General features: G+C 52.1%; 1 pseudogene; it reads right to left on the reverse strand.

Annotated features, from left to right (window-relative positions):
• Positions 1-10,254: 10,254 nt before the first annotated feature.
• Positions 10,255-11,037, reverse strand: LOC140256615 (olfactory receptor 51H1-like; annotated as a pseudogene).
• Between the last annotated feature and the right edge of the window lie 6,822 nt (positions 11,038-17,859).

Below are 17,859 nucleotides of genomic sequence, written 5' to 3' on the forward strand. Positions count from 1 at the left end.
GATGGGGTGCTGGGTCCTTCAATGTGGAGGTTGGTAGCCCTGCCTGCAGTGGGGGGTTTGGAGCCTCATGATCCTTGAGGTCCCTTCCAACCATTCTGTGATTCTATGGTTCTGTGATTCTATGATGGAAAGGTCCATAAGAGAATGAAAAGGGAAGAAAAGATAAATACAGAATGTTTCTATTCTATAATGATGCAGTGGGAGATGGAAGTACATTTAGCTGTAATGTAGATGTGGTACATGTTAGGAAATTCATGCATGATGGACTCATTGGTTTCAATTGAACACGATGGCCAAGGTGTGGCTTCCTGCTCAGGAAACCTCTGTGTTCATTATTGGCCACAGGGATACACATCGTGGGAAGGACCATCTGTAAATAACCTTCCTGAAGGCCATTAATGGCCATTCTTCAGTACAAGATAGCAGGATGCAGAGTCCCTTACTTCCATCTAGGAGAATGGTTCTTATGGTTGTCAGTGCCAACCAGCCTCACCCAGGGAACACCTTCACATCAGAAAGTGGAAGAGGAATGGCAGGTGGCCATGGGGAGCACGAAAGTCAAACGTGGTGCGGTGGGTTGGGAGCAGCTGAGATGCTGTGGTGTGGAGTCTGAGGCAGCAGGGAGAGGACAGAGAGTGTCCTGCAGCAGTGCAGAAAGGCACTACAAGGAGATGGAGATAACCAGGCCTGTGGGGCTGAGGCACAGCCTTGGGAAGACAAGCCAAGGTTAGACAAAGGGTGGGTGTAGGAACGGGGTTAGCGGTGCACGGGAATGGAGTCACTGCCACGAGTGGTATTTCTCAGTAATGGTTTCAGTTGAGCCTGTCTTGGGGCAAAGACACAGAAGAGATATTCTCCCAAGGTCCTGCCAGACTTGTTTTTCCTCTGGTGTCTGGAAAAGGCATAAACTGGAGTCTAAGAGGCATAAACTGGAGTCTAAAAGGCATAAACTGGAATCTCTTTGGGCTGATCCAGTCTGAGGGAACAACACGGTTTCTCTTCTCTGCTTTCCTTATAGCCCAAGCTGCATGCACATGCTTGTATTTCATGCACCCTGACACCTCTACTTGTTTTCCCTTGGGATTCTGACATCATTCACCCTACATTCCAGGCAGCTTCCAGCCTCCTGTGCTGGGAGGATGCAAACACTGCACTGAGCGGGGAGGAAGCAGTGATCTGCTCTACAAACTTCAGCATCATCCCTGGGAACGGCCAAGGAGAGCATTTCTCCTCCTTGCTCACCCTGCGTGCACTGAAACAATGACCCACTTCTGGCATGAAGGGGGAGGTTCTTCATGGCCATGGGCATGCATGGCAGCACACACTGGCACATGGAAGGGGTTTGTGGAGTCTTCTGGAGATGTCCTGGAGATGGAAATGACCGCTCAGGGTTACCCAGAACAGTGTGGCTGAATGAGGAACCAGACTCAGCCTTCCAGTATAGAACACTCAGCGCTGATCAGCAGAATCTAACTATAATATATATATATATACAGTATAAGATTGATTTGTCTCACGCCAGATATGGTCAGAATCTTGTATTTCCCTCTGATTTGTGACTTGAGTCACTCATATGCGCGGAGCTGCCAGCTGCAGTCTTTGCGTAGCGCGTTCTCACAGAGCTGGGCTTTCTGGTTTCCTGCTTAAATCCTTTTCCCAGCAGCGCAGAACATGTATATATATATATATATATAGGACAGGATGTGAGGTGTCCATCTGTCTTCCCATTTGAAAAAAGAAACTTTCCCAGAACCACATACGAGGGGGAATGCAGCTGCCACTTGGCACAACATCAGTCTGTTTGCTGGAAATGTTTATGGCTTGAGCCTAAGCCAGTCCTAATCCTATTTACTGCATGGGGCAGAGGTCAGTGCTTGATATCTGATGCACTGTGAGAAAGGATGGTGAGGAGGGGAGGAAGAGGTGGAAGTTTGGTCCTCCCATGAAAAGCCTATAGATGCTGTTCAAAATAACGCTCATTTGAGATAGGCAAAGGAATGAGGAGAGGGCTTAGTAAGATCCAGGAGGACAGGAGCACCACGGCTACCTGAAATCACCCTATTGGCACCGCTTTTGGCTTTACTCCTCTCTCCTGGTGAGAGATTCGTCAGAGGTGGGTGACGGACTGACAGTGAGCCAGCCCTGTCCGGGCACAGATCTGAACTGAGAGGTGAGAATGCAGGGCAGGAGCCTGGGGCTGGGAGAGGGGTGGGATGGGGACAGGGATGGGGATGGGGAGGTCAGTGTTTCTGGCTGCTCCCTGCAGTACTGGGCACAGTGCAGCTGGGGAATGGCTCTCAAACCAAGAGCAAACTGTGCTGCTGCCGAGGTTTCATGTGTCTGCAACGCAGCACTGGGTTGAAGATTGCTCCAGACCATGGAGGTTCCCTTGCACAGGGGAAGGAAGGAAAGCCGTGCATGTTCCTCATCCTCCTCTGCTTCAGAAATCTTCAGATATGCACAGGCAGTTTGATCATGTTTGTTTGATCATGTTTTCTTTGGCCACAGGGGCTGTGCTGAGTTGGACAGAATTATCCCCACTGCCTGGATGGAGGGGCTGCAGCACAGAAGGGGTGTCCTCTGCTCCTTGGGAGGATCATAGAATGATAGAATGGCCTGGATTGCAAAGGCCCACAGTGCTCAACCAGTTCCAACTATTTGCAGGGTCACCAACCAGCAACCCACATCCAGCCTGGCCTTGAATGCCTGCAGGGATGGGGCACCCACAGCCTCCTTGGGCAACCTGTTCCAGTGCGTCACCACCCTCTGGGGGAAAAACTTCCTCCTCAGATCCAACCTGAACTTCCCCTGTCTCAGTTTTAAACCATTCCCCCTTGTCCTATCACTGTCCACTCCTGTAAACAGTTGTTTACAAGGAGGATTTACAGCATCTCCTCTGCTTCCACCAGAGGGGCAGCTGACCACTTTGGAACCAACAGCTCTGGGCTGTGATGCAACGTTTCTCCACATCAGCGATCTGCAGAGGCCCAAAAGCAGATCTGGGGTGGGAATCATAGCAGGACTGTGGCTCAGAGCAGCTGCATTGATGTGGGATCCCACAGAAGAGTGGGCAACCGTCCTGCTTTGGGGTCCTCCTGCTGTGGGGGCAGGATTTGGGTGAGGGGCAGCTGTTAGAGATGGAGTTATGTGAGTACTTGGATCAGGATGAGGAGAAAGGTTTTGCCACAGAAAACCATCGGCACAATGCTGTGTGAACGTCACCTTTTCACACCTGGGGATCTGAACATCAGCAAAGGGGGAAAGGAGGTCCCCTCTTCTGTTCAGCATCTCATTGCTGTGCCTGGTGCTGACCCCTGAGCAGCACCACATCCCAGCTTCCCCTTCTCTTGTTCCCTTGGCAGTTCAGACCACAGAACTCCAGCAGCCGTTTGAGATATGCCAGGCATTTCAGTGCAGGCATATTCCAAGCAACAGAAGCCCGGCTGGCTCCGGCCCTGTGCTGTGTGCCCTGCAGGAAAGCACTGTGCAGTAGCTGTGATTATCCCCCCCCAGCCCCTCCCAGGCTCAGCTGTACAAACGCGTTTCTCTGTTTAGTGTTTGTCTTCCTGTTTCTTGGACATTTTTCCAAATGATTCTCAGTTTCTGTGAGTTTGCACCCACAGTCACAGCTCAGTTCACTTGGAGTCATGGTCAGTGGGCATGGTGGGATGGGTTGGGTCAGCTCTTGGAAAGGGGGGATAACAGCAGGACAAGGGAAATGGTTTGGAGTTGAAGGAGGGAAGATGGAGGTTGGATGTCAGGGGGAAGTTGTTTACAGAGAGTGGTGAGGTGCTGGAACAGCTGCCCAGAGAGGCTGTGGATGCCCCGTCCAGCCCTGGAGGTGTTGAAGGCCAGCTTGGATGGGGCCCTGGGCAGCCTGGGCTGGTATTCAATGTGGAGGTTGGTGTCCCTGTGTGTGGTGGGGGGTTGGAGCTTCATGATCCTGGAGGTCCCTTCCAACCCAACCATTCTGTGATGCTGTGTGTGGTTGGGGTTGGATTTGGGCTTTTCCTACCCTAAGCATTCCATGATTCCATGATTCTGGGACTCTGAAACTCAGTGATGCCTGTGTCTGTGATACCCAGCAGTGTGTGCAAAGGAACCCTTCAAACCCTTCATTCAATGCTGCTGATATAAGTCATCTCTCTGCTGGAGCCCTGCAGTCCCCAACTCTGCTCTCCATCCCACCCCATTTTAACTTCCCCGCCTGTTGGACAAGTGAGTGACCTCAGCACAGAGCCTGGGGCACACGGTGCCTCGCAGCACCTTCTGCTGCAGGGAACAAAGAGTTAAAGCCCGACAAAGCTCTTTCAAGCTGGTGCTGCAGGGGGCCGAACCATCTGGACTTTTCAGCAGAAAAAAATAGTGTCTCTAATTGAAACCACCACAAAAGCGCTGGGCGAAGCGGAGTTGTGTCAGCCAATTTCCTGTGCTGCCGTGAGTGGCACAGATGAGATCCTCAGCCACAGAGACAGAGCGCCTGCATGGGCAAACATTGACACATTTAATGCCTGGCTGACCACGGCAGGTAAATAATTCAATGAGGGGATTCGGAAAGTGCAGAAGGGACGGGGAGTTCTGTGCAAAGAAAGCAAACCCTCTGCTTTTAGTGTGTGGGGTGGAAAATCAAACAAGATGAGAGAAATCTGCAAACACTGCGGAGCCCTCCATCTCGTTTTCCTATTTAAGAGAAGCTGGTGGGCAGAGGTGACTCAGAGCAGCGGAGAGGTGAACGTGGGTCAGCACGACCTGCGGATGATTTGGTGTAATGCAGGCTGGAGCAGCACCGTGCACAGCACGTCCCAAACCTCCACCAGCAGAATGATGCTCTCTGAGGGCTGCAAACAGGAGCTGGGATGCAGGGAGTTCACCCTGATTGGGAACACTGAGGCAGAACTGAGGAACTCGTTGCTCTGGGCAGCACCTCCGTGTCATACCGGAGTGCTCCTGGCTCCCAGCGTGTGCTCTGACTGGCAGACAGGAGGACCCTCACAGCAGGCATGGCCAGCAGCAGGAGGGGGCACTGCGTGGGGACGTGGATGGTGGGCATGGTGGGGATGGGCTGGGGCTGCATTTGGTCACCTTGGATGTCTTTTCCAACCATAACAGTTCTGAAAGCTGTGGAGACCATTCAATTGCCACAGCAGCATGGAAAGCACCTACAGCCATTTAGGACAGCGAAACTCCAAGAAATAAAGGAAAAATCAGTGTGGGAAGAAAGGATTGTTCTAAGTACCAGCATCATCCTGACTAGGAAGGCAGTTTTTGCCTTCCTTTGTGTCTCCAGTTGAGAGGGAAATGAGATGTGAGCTGCTCTTTTCTTGCTAGAGGTGACAGAGGGGGGCTCAGGCATCTGTGCTCCTATGGGAAACCTTCACTAATTCCTAAAATGGGGTCCACTCCAGGTGCTTGCTGGATGCAGGAACAGACAGAACCTGCTCTGCTGGGGTATTTCCTTCTCCAAAAGGAGACGAATGGTACAGATCCATTAACACGTGCAGACTCCAGTTTGTCTGGTCCCATCTCAGTCAAGGTGGATGAGAGCAAAGACCTTAAGCTGCACCAGCACAGGGTCAGGTTGGATATTAGGGAAAATCCCTTTTCCAGGGGATGTCACCAGCTCCAAGGGTCGCCATCCCTGGGGGCGTTCCAGAGCTGTGGGGATGTGGCACTGGGCGATGTGGGCAGTGGGCTGCGGTTGGGCTGTGGATCTCGGGGGGCTCTTCCAGTCTCAACAGTTCTGTGGTTCTCTGGTTCTATGAACCATGGTGCACATCTGCCTCAGCAGCTTCACATTTGTCTTTGCCAGGTGTAGATAGACAAAAGATTCCAAAACTTCTCTCTAAAAAAGTGGGAAAGGCTTTGGGTTTTGATCTCATCGAAGCTTTTCATACTCTCAAGCTTGAAATCATTTCATTCTGATAAGGTCAAACGTGCTGATTCACCTTCATCAGTCTGCTGGCCAGGCGGGTTGGCACGGCCCCTCAGAAAGCAGAGCAGCAGTCGGGCTTACGCCGTGGTTTTAAGATATCACCAGTGGGAGCAGAGCTATGAGGTGGGGAAGTAACGACGTTACTCTGCCAAACTGTTATTGCTTTCCAAAATGAATTACCGTGACATCACCGGGCTGGTGGAAATTCAGGCTGGAGGGTGAGAGATGTTATCAGGTGGCTGCTGCTAAAAGGGAGCACGATAAGAGCTGAGCAGATCTGATAATTGAGATATGAGTTACTGCTGTCGAGTGAAGTCATAATCTCATTGCTGCTAACAGAACTGCTTCTTTTTTCTAGCTCATTAGGATGAACATCTGATGATTGAAGACACTTGTTGCTGGGCAATAGTTTCTGGCATCACAGCCCAGAGTTGTTAATGCGGTGCCCTGCAATGGAAGAAATGGATGCCCACCAACTGCCCGAGATCATCAAAACCACAATGCCACAATTCCGTGCTGCCCGTCCTGTGCTAAGCACAGAAATCATGGACAGTCTGGTCAGAAGAGACGTGAAGAGGTGATCTGGTCTGTCCCTCACAATGAGGTGGGATTGACTCTCTCCTTCTGCAAGACCCTGACATGATGGAATGGCCAAACCCAACCAAGGTGCCATGAGGAGGATGAGGGCATGGAAAAGCTGAGCCCTGGGGACAGCAGCTCCAGGCATGGGCTGACCACGTCCCCTACAACCAGGGGCTCTGGCACGCATGGAGCCCCACTTCCCTCCCACCGCTGGAGATGAGGATTACTCTGCAAATCCAGGAACCTGCACAGCACAGCCCAGCACTGATTCATGAACTGGAGCTTCTGGAGCGGTACCAATGGGCCAAAAGCAGGCACACAACCCAGGGAGCACTCAGGCTTCTCCAATGCATCACACTCGTGGGGTGAGATGTAAGATGAAGGGTTCCCTGTGGAGGATGTAGTTTCAAGGAGGGGGATTTACTTTGAGGTTCACTTGCCTGAGCAGCTCAGCCCACTGTAGAGGAGAGATGCTGCAGGGATGGCACTGGCTCATCACCTCTGGCTGCCATAGGAAGCCACACGTAGTCCCAAATTTGGGTCACCGAATGCAGAAGAAACTCAGACTTCATGGAGAGAAGGTGGATTTCTAGAATCTTTCTGAAGAGCTGCATCCCCTTTTAGGTGCCCCTGCGCTTCACACTTAAAATGTCCAACTCATGTTGGCCTCAGCCATGACCTACTTCGTGCTGAAGGCTGAGTCTGGTGTGTGATCTGTTTGCATGGGGTTAGAAGCTTCTCCGTGTGGTGATGTGAGAACATGCGGATATGGAGGTGCACACAGGATGCTGTGGTTTAAAACCAGGCCAGAAGGGGAGCTCATGTCAGGTTCCAAAGGAAAACCAAACTGTGGTTTGCTCTTCCAGTAGGAAATCTGCACTGATTACAGTGTGAGATGGGAAAAAAACAGTATTCATAGAATCATAGAATCACCAGGGTTGGAGAAGACATAAAAGATCATCCAGTCCAACCGTTCTCCTATTACCAATAGCTCCCACTAAACCACGTCCCTCAACACAACATCCAGTCGTTCCTTGAACACCCCCAGAGTCGGTGACTCCACCACCTCCCTGGGCAGCCCATTCCAGTGCCTGGACACCCTTTCTGAGAAGTAATACCTTACTATTGATCAGAATAAGGAGCAAGCGAGGCACTGACTGGACGTGGTTTATTTCCACATCCCATCATAGCATCATCAGAGCCGCCGTGCTGAGGGTGTAAAGCTGACAATTAACACTTCTTGCTGGCAAGAGGGGATTTGGTGAACTTGCAAATGTAAAACAGAGGTGGAGGGCTGAGCGAGGGCGGAAAAGAAGAAGGGGCGGACAGCTGGAAAGCACAGAAAACTCAGAATGTGAGTTATTACTTCGGGCACCGCTGACGGAAAGTCAAACACCAGAAAGCAAACAGCGGGTGTCAGGAAGGCGCGTGGCCCTGCCGGTTATGGCAGGGAGGCTGCACGGGGCTGTGACTCAGAGGCGGGGAGGGAGCTGCACTGGGGGCTGCTGCACTGCTGATGCACACTGCAGGGCTGCGCTTCCATTGCAGACCTGCATCCACAGCAGCAAGGTATGTGGAGACGTTAGTCCAGGAAGGGGGGTGAGGTGGTCTTAAAGTAAATGCAGGTGTAGAGCAGGAACAAATTAACATCACGGTAGCACCATGCAGAGTGTGAGTTGGTTGGGGTCCCATTGGAAATGCTGTATGGATGGCAATGGAGAGGTGTGGGCTGGGTGGTGGCTCAGAGCCCCGCTGTTGCCCAACACTGCTGTCTGCAATGAACAGAACACACCCCTATGAGCTCCTGTGTGGATTCTGCCTGTAGGGAAGTGGTTAAATCCTCAACCAGAGCTGTCAGCAGTGGGCTGCCATCAGTTGCGCTGATCCCAAAGCAGCCCAGGGAATCGCTTTGCACTCACAGGCTACAAACAGCAGCCTTCCTCTTCCCCCCGGCACCTGAAGTCTGAATCACTGCAATTAGCAGAACACTCAAACTCCTGTCAAATTGCCTGTCTGCAATACTGAGCGGGATGCTTGCACAGCATCACACAGATGTTGGCTCAGGACTCCATGGGAAGGTCAACCCAACCTTGTGCAGGTCAAAGCAGCCCTCTGAGCATCTTTGTGGTCTCCTCTGCACCCTCTCCAACAGCTCCCTGTCTTTCTTGGATGGGGGCCCCAGACCTGGATGCAGCACTGCAGATGGGGCCTCATGAGGGCAGAGAAGAGAGGGACAATCCCCTCCCTGTCCCTGCTGGCCACCCCTCTGCTGATGGAGCCCAGGATCCCATTTGCTTGGACCAGCCCCTTACTCCTCCCGTGGTGCAGCTGCACGCTGGGCTGCAGAAATCTGCTTTACAAACACTGGGAAAAATTAGAGATTTCTGGCAGCTTCTCACATTCACATTTCCTGCTTGTACCAGAGATCAGTGTCTGACTGACACGACCCTTTGCAGCATGCACAGGAGCGGTGCTTTCGTGTTTGCTGCTTTTGCTGCTCAGTGTCTCACAGGCAGTGGAGGAAACAGAGCATTCCCTTTGGCCAATGAAAAAGAAAGATCCAAGTACAATTATCCCATAAATCTCACATTTGACCTAAAAAGTATTGCCCTGGCATCTATCTCCACTTCATCTCAGTGATCCTTGCCGTGTGCTTTCTCCATAGCAACTCTCAGAACAGCTGGGGGAAGCTCCAGCCCTGACCTCACAGCTCCTTGCACAGCTGCACACCTCCTGCCCTGTCCCTGCACTGAAATCCATGCTCTCCTCTGCTCCATCCCTCAGTGCTGTCTGTCCTGCCATGCATAGTGATGGATGCTCTTTCTCCTCTTTGCTTTGCTCCCTCTTTCTGGAGCCCTCATCTCCTGCTCCTAGAGGGTGAGAGCAGTAATGCAATGGAGGTATTGGGGGCCCCAAGCCCTGATGTGCAGCCACCCCTGGGTGCCACCACACTGCAGCAATGCCCCATCTGGGATGCTGAGTGTGTGTGAGCAGAGCTGCAAAAGGGCTGGGAGCAATGATGCAGCATTTGGCAAAGCTCTTCTGGAACTGCCCCAGGTCAAGCTTTGCACTTGCTGACACGAGATAGCCCGGAGGAGGAGAGCAGCCCATGATGAGGCATTGATTTGGAGGCAGAAGGAAATGGAGAAGATAGTTGGCTGTGACTGACAAGCAGGATGAAGTCACAGAGATTTGTGGGGAGGTTTATTTTACACAACCAAAGGGGGCTGGGCAGCAGGTGGATTGCCTTGGGATGGGGGGGAGCCCATCTGGTGGAAGGGGCAGCTCAGCCAGCTTGGGTATAAAGCATGTCCCTAATACACCATGAAGGAAATATGGGGATGTTGCTGCAGAAAGCACCACGTCACAGGATGTGTTGGACTGCACTGCGTGCAAATTGCACCCCACGCCAACCTACCTTCACTGAACCATAGCCTGGGAGTGGGGAGGAGTTTTTGTGGTGTTCCCAAAGAGTTACAGGCAGAGAGGATGATAACATGAGATTGCAAAGAGCACACGCTCCCCTTGCAGACCCTGCAAGGAGATGGAGCTCAGCTCCCTGGCTTTGTGTCCTCAGCCATTGGATCCTGTCTGCTCTTCACAGCAGCCAAGCTGAGAAGTGTGTGATTCATGTAATGAGTGCTGCAGTCTCGTGTGATCACACACTGTGAGCTCTGTACCATCAGTGGATGTGGGGAGGCTCGTAATTAAAAGCACAAGTCTGGCAGCTTTGTGCTTCTTCAGAGCCTGAATCTGCAGGTGCCTTCTGGGTCTGTGAGTGACAGACGGGGGGGTGAGCTGTAGAGCACCAGGATGGCACTGAGCTGGGAGACACAAACACTGAAGGCTTTGGCTCGTGCCTCCCAGGAGATGATGCTCAGGATGGCCCTGATGATTATGGTGTAGGACAGAAGGATGCTCAGGGAGCACCATGGCCATTGGCCCACACAGGCTGTTCACCCAGACATCCCAGCACATCAGTCTCAGCACGTCCTGATGCAGACCGGAGTGGGACTGCACATGGGACCTGCAGAAGGGCATCTTCCCAATGAGAACAGCAATGGAGAGCACTGTGCAGACGCCCTGCATGAAAACTGCTCCCATATTCATTATCAGAGACTGGTCAGGACAGATCATAGTGCAAAGAGTGGCAGATAGCAATGAAGCAGAGACCATGGCCACCAGGACTCTATGGTGGAGATGCAGATGAAGTGCATCCGAACAACACATGTCTCAAAACAGATGGGGGTGGACTTAGACCAGAAAATGGCCAACATGGTGGGCAGGGTGGAGAGAGGCAAGCCCAGGTCTGCCATGGTCAGCATGGAGAGGAAATAGTGCATGGGTGCAAGGAGACTGTGGTCAGTCTTCATCACACAGAGTAAGGCTCCGTTCCCCAGGAGCATGAGGAGGGAGAGGCAGCAAAGAGGCAATGCCATCCAGTGGCTGCTCAGCAGCACACCAGGAATCCCAGTGAGGGTGACGGTCAGGGAACTGGGCCTGGTCCTATTAGAAACCAACATCTCATGTGCTGAGTGTCCAGAGGTCAGGAAATAACAGAGCATCCCAGAATGACAGCCCTGCTGGGAAACAGCCCCCACACCCCACTCAGCAGTGTGGGGAGGAACAGCTCCTGAGAGCCAAGAGCTGCTGCCCTTAGGCACATCACAGAATCGGAATGGTTTGAGTTGGAAGGAACCTCTAAGGGTCATCTCGTCTAACCCCCCTGTAATGAACAGGGACACCCACAGCTCCATCAGTGTTCAGAGCCCATCCAGCCTGACCTTGGGTGTCTCTGTGGAGGGGGCAACCCATGCCAGTGCATCACCACCCTTATTATAAAACACCTTTTTCTTATACCCAATCTAAGTCTCCCCTCTTTTAGTTTGAAACCATTTCCTCTTGACAACTATTGTGTCAATCATGGGAAAACCACTGAGCCAGCCCTGGGATCACAGTCTGGGCTGTGCACAGCAGACAATAAAGGAAGAGCAGTGTGGCATTTAACACCACTCCTTGGTTGTAGCCCCAGACTTCAGGTACCTCAGGCTCCAGAGGCTCGGTGCTCAGCCCTCTGAGCTGTGGGCAGAGCAGGAAGAGGGATGGGATGGGGATGTGGATGGGGATGGGGATGTGGATGGGGATGGGGATGGAGATGGGGAGGTCAGTGTGTCTGGCTGCTCCCTGCAGTGGTGGGCACAGGGCAGCTGTAGCCCGTAGCCATACAGTCCCTGCAGGACAAAAAAGGGGCACAGAGTGGGAGAGAATCGTAGAATCATGGAATCCTTAAGGTGGGAAAAGACCTCTGGGATCCCCAGTCACATCCCACTCCCACCATGCCCACTGACTGCATCCCTCAGTGCCACATCCCCACAGTTCTGCACATCTCCAGGGATGGTGACACCCCCCCCCCCCAGCTCCCTGGGCAGCTGTGCCTCTGCTGACTGCTCTATGGAGCAGAAATACTCCTTAATATCCAGGGAGAGGAAGGCAGAGAAGGATCACTGCGTGCCCTGACCCCAGTGCAGTCTGACCATGAGGAGTAACGCCTCCTTCTGAGATGAGAAGGATTGTATCTGCACAGATTTCTTCTCTTTTTTGTTTAAGTGTGGCAAAATGTTTTAGGGCCCTTTATCAGCAAACCTGCAGGACATTTAACCAAAGTAACCCCGATGGAAGGAAAATGGAGCTGTGCTTTACAACCGGTCAAAAGGGTTAAATGGAAAGGAAGAAATTCAGAGGCTCAGCTATGGCCGAGAGCCTGGAGTGGTGCTTCATCTGCCCGAGGCTGCAATAAAACCTGATGGCAAACACTGCATAAGCAGACTGTAAACACTGCATCTCTGTCCGGTGCTGTGGGCTGCCTGCAAGCAGCTTTATCCCTCCATCAGCCACTCAGACACCCACTGTGGGGGGAGACACAGGGATGAGCATCAGCTCTGTCTGCCCATGGGAGGAGGGAGGGCAGCTCCTCAGAGCCCAGCCAAGCAGTGTGGGGGAGGGAGATTGGTACAACGAAGGGGCTGAGAGCATAAAGGACCTAAAGCTGAGGATGTGAAGACTCTTCTTGGCTTCTGGTGGGGGCAAAAGCATTGTAAAAATGGCTTACATGTCTTATTCGCATTCAGAATCATAGAGTGGCTTGGGTTGGAAGGGACCTGGCTAAGCCTGCTGTGTGTGACTCTCAGGGACATCACCTGGTGGAAGCACTCCCTGCTCATCAGGGAGCGCATTGGACCCCAGGGCTTCATCATCAGGCTGAGCCCCTGCTGCAAATGATGGAGCTGGTCAGTGCTCCAGCAGCCAGCACGTCCCCTCCAGCCACCTCCTGGTGTTGTCACTTAGCTCTGGTAACTGATGGTTCCCTTCAGTCCCTAAGTGAAGTCCCCAGAGGGCTCCCAGAAAAGATAGATCAACCCCAAATCCCCAGCCAATAGGATCATTGTCTCATGATATCGTATTATAATCATAAACTTTATCTTGAGAAACTTGCAGAGTGTGAATGGTGCAGGTCTACAAACCACCCATCACCTGGGGACTGTGCAGGGTTGTGGCTTTGCCATGCCTTGTAACCAGAGGCCACCACATGGAGCTGGTGGTGGGGAGGCTCTGACCAAGCAAAGCTTAGCAAAGTGGCTGACAGATGAGAGGAGCTCCTTCCTGAAAGTTGATGTTGGTCTGAATTATTTACGTTGAGTTCTAAAGGAGAGAGCCTTCAAAGAGGGACGGCTGAAACAGAGAACCCCCTCCTGAAATGAAAGCAGCAGGAGGCTGGAGGAGTGCTGAGGGCTTTAGAACCACCTCCCCAGTCCTGCAGCACCTGGAGTCCTTACTGCGGTGGTTAAGCAGCATTGCCCCCTGTGCTGACCCTTGGGGTACTGCAGTGGTGTCAGAGTGGAGCTGTGTGCAGAAGCAAAGTCACCTCCAGCAGAGGGGCTGTCCCAGCACAGAGCAGCACCTGTAGGGGGGGTGGATGGGGGTGTCCCATGAAGCAGAGCAGTCTGAGGATGCCCTGCATTACCAGGACTGCAGGACACCTCTCTGTGCCACGGCTGTGCCTGGCAGGTGCAGATCTATTGCTTTCTCTGGAACTTGTTGGCTTTTGCTCTCCAGGAGTTCCTCCATCATCCACACCTGACCTCCTCCCTTGCCTACACAGCTTTAATTTACGATCGTTCATCCTTTCCTGAGACATCTGTGTTGTGCAAGGTAACGTTTGCTCGCCATGGGACAAAGCCATTTGCTGCCACTTCTTTCAGCCTCCAACACCACCCCTCTGTGTCTGCCCTTTGGGAGTGCAGATGTTTGCAGCAGTGGTGACCTTCAGCCCCCAGCACCTCAGCACACAGTGCTGTGTTTTTGCAGGTGCATCTTGCTGGATGGTTGTACTGGGAACACGAAATACAGAGGTATTTTTCCTTTCTTGCAGTAATCAGTGAGAATATTCCCACTTCCTTCAGTGAGGTACGGCTGTATCTGTAGAAACATAGAAGGGACCCTTAAAGGCCACATGGTTCCACTCCCTACAATGCACAGGGACACCCACAGCTCCATCAGTGCTCACAGCCCCATCAGTCTGATCCTGGTGTCTCCAGGGATGAGGCACCATCACCCCTGTGCAATCCGTGCCACTGCCTCACCACCCATATTGACTTCAAGGCTGCAATATCCACCTTTCTCAGAGTGGGAACTTCTCACCTCTGCTCCACCTGTTTCACTGTGAACAACATCATCCTTTATGCAATGTGACAGGTCTGAAGCCCATGTGCTTTTTCTTGGCCACGTTGTCCACAACTCCTTGTCTTCAGGGCGTATTGTGCTGGACGTATTCTTCTTGGAATAGGTTGCATCACTTGTTTCGCTCACCCCTTCTTCATCCATTTCTGATGGAGACTCCTGCTGCTGGCCCTGGGTGGTGGCTTTGTGGCAAAGCAGAGCCCCCTGCAGCAGAACTCAGTTTTAACTGCTTAAACAGTGACTGCAGGGTGGCTGGTGTTTGTGTCCCTCTCTCAGAAGAGAAAGGTGCTCCAAGTCCCAGGCTGGATGCTTACAGCACTGCAAAGAGGCTAAAAATTGAGGTACAATACCTTCAGATCATTATTTTGATCCACCATGACATTTATAGGCAAATGCAGAGCACTTCCATGGGGACCTATCTGGACCCTGGGCCTCTTTAGAGGTTACGGAGCGCACCTGTGAGAACACGGGTGGCACTGTGTGATCTGCATACCAAGCCTGAGGTCAGGTTTGTGGTTCTGGTCAAAAGCAAAGTTGTTGTGAGCACCAACAGATGGACTGTTCCCTCATTGCAGGGCAGTAGTGTAAAGGGCTGCACTGTGCTGGGCATGGTGCTGGGCACCATCCTGGCCATGGTGCCAGGTGTGGTGCTGGACACCATCCTCAATACCCCTCTGATCTCCTGGCCCTCAGGGCTGTCACTGTGGGAGGAGAGGCTCAAGGTGTTCAGCACCTGTATTGCCCCCATCTGCGTGGTCTTGGCCTTCTAGGTGCCACTGATCGGGCTGTCTGTGCTGTGTTGGTTTGGGAAGGACCTGGCCCCGCTGTGCCATAACACCATGGGGGACATCTACATCCTGAAGGCTCATCATCCACAGGGTGAGGACGAATAAAGAGGAGGTTCACGGAGTCAAAGTGTTTGGAAGGGGCCTTTGGAGATCCTCAAGCCCAAACCCCCCTACTAAAGCAGGATCCTGATCTTACTGACAGTTTCCAGTGACAGAACTGCCCATTGAACCTCACCCAGCTGCTGATTTTCCTTTGCTTGCACCGATACCTTTGGAGATGAGGAATGCAGTTCTCTCCTGTTGCTGTGCAGAAAGCTGCCCTGCCCTGGGCTGGCTCTCAGTCTCTCTCATAACACAAATAATAATTTATGGCTGGAAAATGTAGAGCAAATATACTTTGTGCAACCAGAGCTGGTGCCGTTAAAGGCTTCACAGCCCTGCAGGCGGAGAGCTGTGTGGCTGCAGTCCTTCAGCAGGTTCCTCTCCATGGAACCTGTTCCTTTCCTTGCAGTAAGCTCAGCGTATCCCAGAAAAGCAGCAGCAGAGATGGACATTACAAACTCCTCTCCTCTTTGCATGGCCTAGGTGTAGAAATATGCCAGACATGCAGCAAAACACATTTCTTGTTCTGGACTTGGGGGAAACAAATGAAGGAGTTGCATTCATTCCGTAGCAAAATGATGGATTCTGTGGGTTGAAGGAAGGCTGTATTTCTGTGTGCAGCGTTTGAAGCTCTGACCTATGAATCAGATCTGCGGCAGCCTCGTGCATCAATAAATAACTCAGACAACAGAAGTCATGCCTTTGGAGGGGAATTGTGAGCAAAACAAGAGTGAAAGACCCCAAAGGTGACCCACTGCCCACCCAGCTGACACCCTGACTGCTGCTGCCCCTTTTCCCCCTCCAGCAGCACCAGCAGCTCTTTGCAAGGGACCTGCATGCCCTCGACTTGTTTTCTGAGCACACAGAAAGGAACGAAAAGCAACCAAAGGAGCTGAAACAAGAACGTTATTTACATCCAGCTCACTATCAGCACTGTGACGTCAAAGCTGAGAGCTCCGAAAATTTTCCAGTTCTCTGGATTTAGCATCAGGCTCAGTTTGCCGAGCAGCTCCACTGCTCGGGTGAGGAACTGCTGGATGGCTGCGTTCAAGTAGCCCACAGTTCAGAGAACAGGTGGAGAATGGAGACGAGTGGCAGCTTTAGGAGGCAGTTTTTCCCCCAGAGGGTGGTGACGCACTGGAACAGGTTGCCCAAGGAGGCTGTGGATGCCCCATCCCTGCAGGCATTCAAGGCCAGGCTGGATGTGGCTCTGGGCAGCCTGGGCTGCTGGTTGGTGACCCTGCACATAGCAGGGGGTTGGAGCTGGATGAGCACTGTGGGCCTTTGCAACCCAGGCCGTTCTATCATTCTATGATTCTTTAGTGCTGTGTAACATCCTTGACTGTAAATTGGAGGGAAGTGGATTTGTTGGAGGGACCACTCTGAGGGTAAGGAATTGGCTGATGGTTGCACTCAAAGGATGGCAGTTCAGTGTCCAGATGCAGACCAGTAGCATCTTCCTCAAGGCTCAGTATGGAAACTGGTGTTATTCAGTGCCCTTGTCAGCAACATGGACAGTGGGGCTGAGTGCACCATCAGCCGGTCTGGGGGTGACACGAAGCCGAGTGGAGCAGTCCATATGCTGAAGAGAAAGGGTGCCATCCAGGTGGACCTGGACAGGCTGGAGAAGCTGGCCTGTGCAAACAAGTGGTTCAGCAAGGTCAGTTGCACAGTCCTGCACCTGGGTAGGAGCAACCCCAAGGATGAATAGGGATCCCTCTCTGCTCTGCTCTCAGACCCCTCAGCAGTGCTGTGATCAGCTCTGGAGTCAGGATGTGGAGCTGCCAGAGTGGGGCCAAAGGGGGTCGTGGGGATGCTCAGAGGCTGCAGCACACAAACAGTCCTTGGAGATGGCATGGGCAGAGCCAGCCCAAAGCCCTGCTGTGAGCTGGGTGGAAGGTTGCATTTAACCTAGGGCTATGCCAGTATTTTTAAGCATAGTGCCAAGCTCTAAGCCAGGTTCAACCCTCAGCCAGACTGAATTGAGCACAAAGCAATCCGCCCTAAAAGCCACCAGATATGCCAATATATATGTGAACTTTGCCTCTTACTGGGTTAATGATCTACTTAATTACTTCCAGACATCATCAGTTAAGTGAATATTGGGGTGGAGAACTGTCAGCTATAGACCCATGACCTCAATTAGTCTTCCTGCATGGATTCACTACATCAGTGCTAATTATTTAGACTCAGGCTTTTCCACAGTTAAGCCACCTTCAAACAAGCTGTGGGCACGTAGGTTTGACATCTGGTGATCCCCCCATCTGAGATCTGCCATTATCTGATCATAGCTCTGGTCCGCTCCTTTTCACCCAAAGAGGATGGCAAACATCACCATGAAGGTAATGAGTCGTTCTTGTTCCCTATGGACAGGAGCAAAGCCATGAGCTCTGGTGAGGAATGGGCTTGGGCAATGGGAAAAGGTTCTGAAAGAGGTGCTCTGGGGAAAGGAAGATGTGGATGATCAGGTTGTACATTTATCTATCAATCAGAGAGGAGTTGATCTTACACTGGGGATATGATGGGGGCTGAATGGTTACCAAAGGTCTCTTGAGATCAAAATTCAAGAGATCTTTGACTCTTGCTGACGAGGAATGCTGGGTGGCTGTTAGTTGGTTGCAAAAGCAGCCAGCTGTGCAATTCATGTGGACTCATTACATGGCTGATAGATGGACCACGTCTGAGAACTGCACAGAAATGTGAAGCCCATCAAATCTG

The sequence above is a fragment of the Excalfactoria chinensis genome, chromosome 1 (assembly GCF_039878825.1).
Source record: "Excalfactoria chinensis isolate bCotChi1 chromosome 1, bCotChi1.hap2, whole genome shotgun sequence".
Lineage (NCBI taxonomy): Eukaryota > Metazoa > Chordata > Aves > Galliformes > Phasianidae > Excalfactoria > Excalfactoria chinensis.